The following is a 9318-nucleotide window of genomic DNA, read 5'->3' on the forward strand; positions in this document are numbered from 1 at the left end:
CACCCAGACTATGTATGTTTTCTGCTGAAATTAGTGTTCCAGATGATAAAGAAAGAAAGAAAACAGTTAAGGTAAAATATGCCAAAGGTGAGCACATATTCAAAATACCGTCTTTGGATTAAATTGTCTTTGAGACAGTTGGTATATTGATTTGGTTTGACTTTTAAAGAACACTAGTGCAATTTTAAAATCACACTACAATTAGAATCTAGCAATTACCATGGCATTTATTAGTTGTCAAAAAGCTTCACAATCAGTTTCATGATCAGAAAATAAAGCAAAATTTCATTATTGTTTTCTTTATAAAACTGATGAGTTTCTGAAAAGATAAAGGATCATTTGCTTTTTAAAAATGTCAGCTTCACCACATGATGTTCTAGAGATCTGACCCTAAAAGCTTCTCAAGTTTTACCATCCATGGTGTCCTTATTTGTAACTGAGACCCATCTGTTATTTTCCATCTGAAGCTGGAAAGAGTTAAGACAATTAGTTTGTTTCACTCTGAAAAAAAATTACAAAATTAAGTAGTAACTATTTTCTTTTGCATTTTCCTTTAAACCAATTTTTAAAGTGTGAGTCTAAATAGAAAAACTACCTCACCTTCTTCAGCAGTTTATAACAAAGCGAAAGAAGTTGAACTAAGAGAGCCATCATGGATCTTGTCTTTGTAATACACTTGTCAACCTACAGTGACAAAAAGCATGCAAATGATATTCTAAAAATAGTACTTTAAAAACTTTATCATTTATTTAGTTTTAACATAATAAAATTTTCTCCATATGGAAATCTAAAGGATCTTGAAAGGTATATGGATTTAGGCACATGAGCTGACTTAAAGCCCCAGGACACAGGTGCAGGGGTCACTATCTCACGGAACCCAAGCAGAAAGAGTGGGTGGAAAATCAATCATTCTACTGCATGCTGTTTAAGGGCTTCTTAAAACATCCCAAGTAGTGGAATTAAATCCCATCCTTTGCAGTCCCTTGTACTCTGCTTTGTGGGCACAAGCCCATATTCTCTCAGACAAATTATAGGAGACCAGACTTTGAGGCACCTGTGTCCAAGTTAGACAGGTAATGACTTCAGAATTGAATGGTAGCTGCTCAGTGCTATGGAATTAATCATGTCAAAAAACGATTTGGTGAATCTGCTACTCCCTGGGGTCAGTTACAATGGTAGATAATAAATGATTCTTGTAGACAAGGCATGAAGAAAGGAAATAAATTGCCCTTCTGTGGGTATTAACACTTTATTTGAAGAAAGAGGGGCTTTCACTAACCTGATAAAGATAGATGTCTGAAAGTTTACCTTTAAAAATACTTTACCTTAAGAAATACTTTATTCTGCAAAGAAGACTTAGTTATTGTCTGGAGCTGGTGGCATAGAGGAATTAGCTTGTTTATTTCCAGGAGAAGCATAAGCTTGTCATCGTCTTTCAGCTGAAATGTAATTTAGCAAGTTATAACAGCCCACAACAAAACTCCATCTTTAATACCTTAAATACCTTTATACCTTGATATTATACCCCCAAAGTGGGTGTACATAATACCACCACCAGCACCAGACAGGTGGACATGTTACCTGTTTTGAAAAAGCTTGTACACTGGAAGTAAGCTTTAAACCCTCTGCAGCAAAAACCTGGTAGAAAGAGAAAACACCACTATTTTAGACTGATGTTTTGTGGATAGTTGGTAAGAAATATACTAATAATTTTTACATAGAATTTTTAAAATAAAGCCTAGCCATAAAAAGTCTGTCATGGAACTCCTAAACTTTTCACTGTACCAGGAATACACAAGGGTTTAACTGTTTTCAGAAGGAGTTTTCACAGACCAGATGCAGAATCCATCCCTGGAGAGGCTTCTCTACACCAGACCTCCAATTATTCTGGAGGGTCACACAGACCTGATATTCAGCCACACAAATTATGTCTAGATTACTCAAGGGACCTAGAGCTCATCTCAAATATGCCCAATTATAAAAGGATGATGAGTTTTGGAACATGAGGTCAAAAGGGTTAGGACTTTCCCACTTCCATCTAGGTAAGACAAAATTCATCACCCATACATATTCCATAACCAGACATTTGAGAGAACCAATTCAGGTTTGTTGCTGTTTTTTCAGATTAATTTTCACTAGTCACCATGTACCATGAATTCTATAATTTAGTGAGATGAACAGGTTGATGAAGAAGAACAGTGAAAAATAAGGTTGGCTAAGTAAGATAGAAGTATTTAGGATATTATGTTAAAATGGTTTGCAGAATATTTTAGAGTGAGATACCAAGGGAGTAAAGGGAGGAAGACTTAGCTTTAGGTGGCAGTAGTAATAATGAAGAGCACAGGAAAAAACTGAAAGTGATTTGTGAATAAAAATAATAGGTCTTCATAATAAAGAATACTAAGAAGGAAGAGGCAATAATTCCATGGTTAATTTTTACCCTCTATTCAAAAGGCTTAACACCTTGCCATCATTGGATAAAGTCATCTCAAGGTCAAATCATACTTTGCAACCTTCCCTTTAAAAGGGAAACCAGTAAGCTTTACATCTAGATTCCAACCAAACTAAACGATTTACTTCCCCATGTGTTCCTTATCACTTCATGTTACCACTTTCTATTCTGCAAATTTTCTCTTTCCTTCTAGCCTGTACACCCCTTGGGGACAAAATCCATGTCTGTCTCAATAGAGTATGATGGTTTTAAAACTCCCTTAAAGCTGATAACTACCAAGTCTCTGTCTCCACTCCTGAACTATCCTGACATTGGTCTCATATAGTCATCCCTCAGGATCCACAGGAGACTGGTTACAAGACCTCTCCAAGGATACCAAAATCTAGAGATGCTTAAGTCCTTTACATAAAACAGTGTAGTATTTGCATATAACCTACACTCATCATCCCATATACTTTAAATCATCTCATCTCTAAACTATTTATAATACCTAAGGTAATATAAATGCTAAGTAAATCGTAGTTATACTCTGTTAAAATGTATTTTTTTTAACTGTTCTTATGTTTTATTGGTTTTCTTCCTTTTTCCTTTTTTTTTTTTTTTTTTTTTTTTTTTTTTTTTTTGAGACAAGGTCTCACTCTTGCTCAGAGTGGAGTGAAGTGTTGTGATCACAGCTCACTACAGCCTTGGCCTCCCAGGCTCAAGTGATCCTCCTGCCTCAGCCTCCCGAGTAGCTAGAACTACAGTGTGTGCCACCATGCCCCGCTAGGTTTTTTTAATTTATTTTTTGTAGAGATAAGGTCTCACTATGTTGCCCAGGTTGGTCTTGAACTCCTGGACTCAAGTGATCCTCCCAGCTTGGTCTCCCAAGGAGAGAACCATTGCACCCAGCCTGTTTTATATTTTTTTGAATATTTTCCATCTGTAGTTGGTTGACTCTGCAGATGCAAAACCTGCAGATGGGGGGGGGCCAAGTGTATATCCTACCTGACCTTTGTACTCAACCTGTACAAAACAAAATGCTCCATTTCCATCCTCTAAATCTGGTGTTCTCCCTCAGTGTTCCCTGTCTCAGTAAACAGCACTACCACTTACTCTGCTGCTCAAGCCAAAAACCTTACTTAAAACATAATTGGATCATACTTCTCAAAACCCTGAATAGGTTTACAGTCATCCTTGGCAGGAGAAAAAAAAAGTCAAAGTTCTCCCCATGGCCTACAGAAGCATCATATTTTACCACTTTCCTTCTGACTCACTTCACTCCCATCTATAACTGCCTCCTGACTCTTCTGATACACCCAGCCCTACCCCTGTATCTCAGAGCTTTGCGCTTGTTTTGGCCATCTAAAATCCTCTCCCTCATTTATCCATCCAACTCTCTCACTTCATTACTATCTCTACTTAAACATTACCTCCTTAGAGAAGTCTTTTCTGATCACCCCTCTATCACCTCTGTATTCTAGTCCTACATGATTTTATCTCCAAGTACTTACATATGTGCATGGAATACTTAGATTTTTATTGTCTATATTCTGCTGCTACATCATAAGTTCTGTAGGGGCAGGAGCATTGCTTTGTTCACTTTTCTCCACAGAGCTCTTTTCCCCCAGATCTGACATATACCATAAGTTCAATAAATACTTGTTGAATGAAGTAGGCCATTTTATGTTAATCACAGTTTAGAGACAATTCAATAGACATTGGTTTAATGACTAAGCTCACATAGAAAGAAGGTAAGTAGTAGATCTTTTGTAGTAAAACACCCCTACAGGGTGGTATAACAGAATGGACTTGGGCCAAACTGAAAAAAAAAAAAAAAATCTAGAATTTATTTCAACTATCTTAAGGGAAATAGCTCATTTATAGTCTACAGAAAAATCCAGAAGACGTGTTTTCTATCATACTTCTGATTATGTTTATAAACATCCTCTTAAGCTGAAATCCCTTTTCGGCAGAGTTTCAAGTGGATGTGTATGGGAATGCCAAAGAAAACTATGTAAGAGTGATAAAGTGATAGAGATTCCAAATCTTAAATGTAATGGGAATGTCAAAGGAAACTATATGAGTGATCAAGTGACAGAAATTTCAAATTTACGTACAGGAATGCTCTTGGTTCTAGAGAGACAAACAGGCTAACATGGGGATCAGGGAAAACATAAAAGGAATTTTGCAACCCACTGCCAATCTAAAGCCTCTAACTAGAGGGAGTAGAACTACAGATGGACCTATGTCCTGTTAAGTCCTGTTAAGACACATGGCATAAGAGTGGGTGTTAGCATATCTGTCTCTCCATTAATGCCCTAAATCATCATAAATACAGAAGGAAAGAAGGAAACTAACATGTACTTAATACCCTCTAATAGTCTTAAGCTTTTTAACAGAGGCTTTCTCATGTATTATCTCATGTAATCAATATATTTTATCCAATTCGATAATGAAGAGGCCAAAGTCTTTCTAGAACTCTGGATTTGTATCTGCTTGCAGGATATTTTCATCTACTTATGTAAACATAAATGCAATGTTTAGATTATTAGATAGATGCAATTATTGCATCTATTGACTATCAATAAAGCCCATTCTACTTTATGTTCATAATATTTAAGTTTCCAATGAGATCAGGAAAATTTTGCAAAATGTCACTGCAAGCCGTCTACCTTTCTACTTTTCTACTGTTCTTTGCAGCACACAGGTATGTACAGATGTAAGTATATACACATGGTCTAATAAATCATCTAGAAAACAGTTATTACGCACTTTTAGCCTGAAATTAAAGTACTAGCATGCAATGGAAACAAGGCATACCTCTAGTTGATGAATTAAATCCTGGGAAGTTTTCAGTGGCCCCTCACCTCTAAAATAAAATGAATTGTTAAAAAGGTAACAAAAAGTTATTACCTCAAAATTGGTTTCTATAATATTAAAATTTTAGAGCATTTGTGAATTAACAGATCCCAGATTTTAAAGAATAATATGAATAGACTGATAATATTGTAAGTTTATTCTTAAAGCAACTTTAACATTTAACAATTATTTCTTAGGATAATTTTTCCCCAAGTAAATCTTATATATGTTAATTTAATAATATAAAAAAATTAAACAAACAAGTTATATTTAAGTTCCATTTCTCTTTTTAACCTTTTTCATTTTGCTTCATAAATTAAATCTGTGAGATCTGATTGTCTTGACCAAAAGCCTTTGTTACATAATGGAAACAGGATTAAACCAAAAGTCAGGACATTTCACTTCTAATACTGATTTCGACTCTAGTAGTAACTCAGTTATCTAACCTTGATGAGGCATATCACTTAACTTTCAATTGTAAGTGAATAATCATAGTAATACTTGTGCTACCACTTTCATCAGAAGATTGAGGAACAGCAGATTAAAAATTACCAAGAAGAATTAAGAACTCTAAAAAATGAAAAGCAAATTACAATAAGAATAGCCAAATGCATTATGCACAGCAATGAACTAGGGATAAGTCAGAAGATCTGGAATCTAGCAGCAACCAGTTCTGCCAGTAAAGAGATAGGAGATGTAGTTCTCATTGAAAAGGTCCTTTACCTCCTTTGTTAGTTGTATTCCTAGGTATTTTTTGTTTGTTTGTTTGTTTGTTTGTTTTGGGACGGAGTTTCGCTCTTGTTACCCAGGCTGGAGTGCAATGGCGCGATCTCGGCTCACCGCAACCTCTGCCTCCTGGGTTCAGGCAATTCTCCTGCCTCAGCCCCCTGAGTAGCTGGGATTACAAGCACGCGCCACCATGCCCAGCTAATCTTTTGTATTTTTAGTAGAGATGGGGTTTCACCGTGTTGACCAGGATGGTCTCGATCTCTTGACCTCGTGATCCACCCGCCTCGGCCTCCCAAAGTGCTGGGATTACAGGCTTGAGCCACCGCGCCCGGCCCTGAACTCATTTTTTTAAAACAACTGTATACAGAGATAGATATGGATTTTTTTTTGAGACAGAGTCTCACTCTGTCACTCAGGCTGGAATGCAGTGGTGCAGTCTTGGCTCACTGCAGCCTCCGCTTTCCAGACTCAAGTGATCCTCCCATCTCAGCCTCCCAAGACTACAGGCACATACCACCACACCCAGCTAACTTTTGTATATATTTTTTAGAGACAGGTTTTGGCCGTGATGCCCAGGCTGGTCTCAAATTTCTGGGCTCAAGCGATCCACCTGCCTCAGCCTCCTAAGGAACAGGGCTACAGGTGTGCACCACCATGCCTGGGTAAGCCTGCTTTTTTTTTAATTAAGGAAAGACCTTAAATTCTTACTACATGAAATAGTGATTATGGCATCTCATTTTACAAAGGTTTGAAATTTTTAGTAGTACGAGTGTGGCGGCTCACACCTGTAGTCTCAGCACTTTGGGAGGCTGAGGTGGGAGGATCACTTGAGGCCAGGAGTTTGAAACCAGCCTGGGCAACATAAAGACCCTGTCTTTATAAAAAGTTAAAAAATAAAAATTTTAAAAATTGGCTGTTTGTGGTGGTCTAGTGGTTTGGACCTGTAATCCCAGCTACTGGGGTGGCTAAGGAGGGTTGATCCCTTGAGCCCAGGAGTTTGAGGCTGTAGTGAGGCATGATTGTGCCACTGCACTCTAGCCTGGGTGACAGAGTGAGACCCCAACTCAGGAAAAAAAAAAAAAAAAGAAAAAAGAAAAATGATTCCTGGAAAAGAGCTAACCCTGACTTGATTTTGATGGGGTTGGGAGAAGCAAAAAAACACTTTTTTTCAGTAGCAAGTCCATAAGACTCTGATGTTCAAAGACATTCTTTTATGAAACAGAAGTTATCTTAGCTCCCACGCTCACATTTTCACCAAGGATGGGAAAACTTAAAATTTGCCTCTTAAGGTAAGTTAGTCACTTCTGGTTTTAAACACAATAACTCAAGATTGAAACTCAGTAAATGCAAGATCATCTCCCCCTTACATTTCTGCTCCTCTTTTTCTTCCCAGGGGAGATCTAAAGTTGAGGTGGGGGTGAACACCATGCCGTAATGCAAGCAGTATAGTAGTCTTAGAAAATTTACCTAAAAGAGCTAAAACTAAGCACTTTTCCTTACCCAGAGTATAGGGATAAAATATTTATCCTAAGGGGTTATTGTGAGATTCAAATACAATGCTTTTTCACTGCTTAGGAAGTACTTGGTCTGTAGTAAGTGCTCAATAAATGATAGGAATGTGAATATTATTCCAACAGAAAGCTTCATAAAGTTGGAGTTTGAGGAAAAGGAGTTGCTTTCCAAATTTGCCCTCTTTTTTTTTTTTTTTTGAGACAGAGAGATAGTCTCACTGTGTTGCCCAGGCTGGAGTGCAGTAGGGCAATCTCAGCTCACTGCAACTTCTGCCTCCTGGGTTCAAGTGATTCTCCTGCCCCAGCCTTCCGAGTAGCTGGGATGGCAGGCACGCACCACCACGCCCAGCTAATTTTTGTATTTTTTAGTAGAGATGGGGTTTTACCATGTTGGCCAGGCTGGTCTCGAACTCCTGACGTCAGGTGATTTGCTTCCCTCGACCTCCCAAAGTGCTGGGATTACAGGCATGAGCCACCGCACCCAGCCAGGGATGTGCATTTCCAACAAGCTTCTCAGCTCTCATCCTGCCAGGAGAACCGTTTTCTGTCCACTTGCCATGCCCTACCCTCACCGCCTTGGCTGCCCGGTAGCTGGTCCTACTGGTCAATCTCCCACTGATGTCATTGGTCCCTCCATGGCCTCCAGGCTGAAGGTATGAGCACTGGCCCTCCTAGTTGTCCAGGCTGGCACTAGGCCTCCCCTGCTTTGCCCCCCGCTTCCTAGAGCATTGGTAACTGGGCCACTTTCCCCATCCCAGCCATGAGGCCTGTCCCCTCAGGCCTCTCTTCCAGCCATTACCACTCTGAGGCTCTGGTGCCACATCAGACCCAATTTCATGTCAGGCTCCCCTTGAAAACTGCAACTATAACCTTCCAAGCTGTATTCAAGTTTTCTACTAGGACTGAGGACTGACTGTTCTGCTGGCAAACTGGCTCCCTGGGGAGGGGGTTGGGGAAACCCTGATTTGTAGCTTTTGCTTGATTCCCATGGTATAAATACTCACTGTGGTTGATTTCATGTTGAAGAGAAATAACACCACCGACCAATAAGATCTCACAAGCTGTGACATCAAACTCCAGCTTGGCACTTTGTTGACTCCAGGAAAGGGGGGAAGTGGGCTGGGCTCTAATGCAGCCTCCGGCAGCCAAGCTTTCCTCCCAGCCCTCAGGAACCCTCCCCTCTGATCTCATCCCCTCAACTACATTCTTAGCGCTTGGGGGGATGATGTCTCTTGGCCTCCTCTCTCTTAGGATTCCTCACAGGGCACTTGAGGAGGCACTAAGTATGTTAACTGATGATTGTTTTAAAATATTGCTGTTAGGCTGGGTGTGGTGGCTCATGCCTGTAATCCCAGCACTTTGGGAGGCCAAGGTGGGCAGATCACCTCAGGTCAAGAGTTTGAGACCAGCCTGGCCAACATGATGAAACCCCATCTCTACTAAAAATATAAAAATTAGCCAGGTGTGGTGGTGGGCACCCGTAAACCCAGCTACTCAAGAGGCTAAGGTAGGAGGATTGCTTGAACCCGGGAGGTGGAGGTTGCAGTGAGCTGAGATCATGCCATTGCCCTCCAGCCTGGGTGACAAGAGTGAGACTCCACCTCAAAAAAAAAAAAAATATATATATATATATAATATATATATATTGCTGTTAAAGACAAAACCACACCATTTTTCACTATCAGAGGCATAAAGGCCACTCACCGCTTATAATTTTCCTTGTAGACCTGATGAAGTTAACCAATGCCTCAAAGCTCCTCAGTCTTGCACCAGAGAGTATCTCTA

At 39.5% G+C, this 9318-nt stretch overlaps 1 long non-coding RNA gene across 1 annotated transcript; it reads right to left on the minus strand.

Annotated features, from left to right (window-relative positions):
• Positions 1–201: 201 nt before the first annotated feature.
• Positions 202–6046, minus strand: LOC116561946. The gene is made up of 5 exons (XR_004273678.1): positions 5255–6046; positions 1582–1638; positions 1326–1439; positions 601–684; positions 202–467 (listed from the first exon to the last, which is right to left on the minus strand). It is a non-coding gene; the product is annotated as an uncharacterized LOC116561946 (long non-coding RNA).
• Between the last annotated feature and the right edge of the window lie 3272 nt (positions 6047–9318).

Source organism: Sapajus apella, unplaced genomic scaffold (assembly GCF_009761245.1).
Source record: "Sapajus apella isolate SASKATOON/1434 unplaced genomic scaffold, GSC_monkey_1.0 scaffold31, whole genome shotgun sequence".
Taxonomy (NCBI): domain Eukaryota; kingdom Metazoa; phylum Chordata; class Mammalia; order Primates; family Cebidae; genus Sapajus; species Sapajus apella.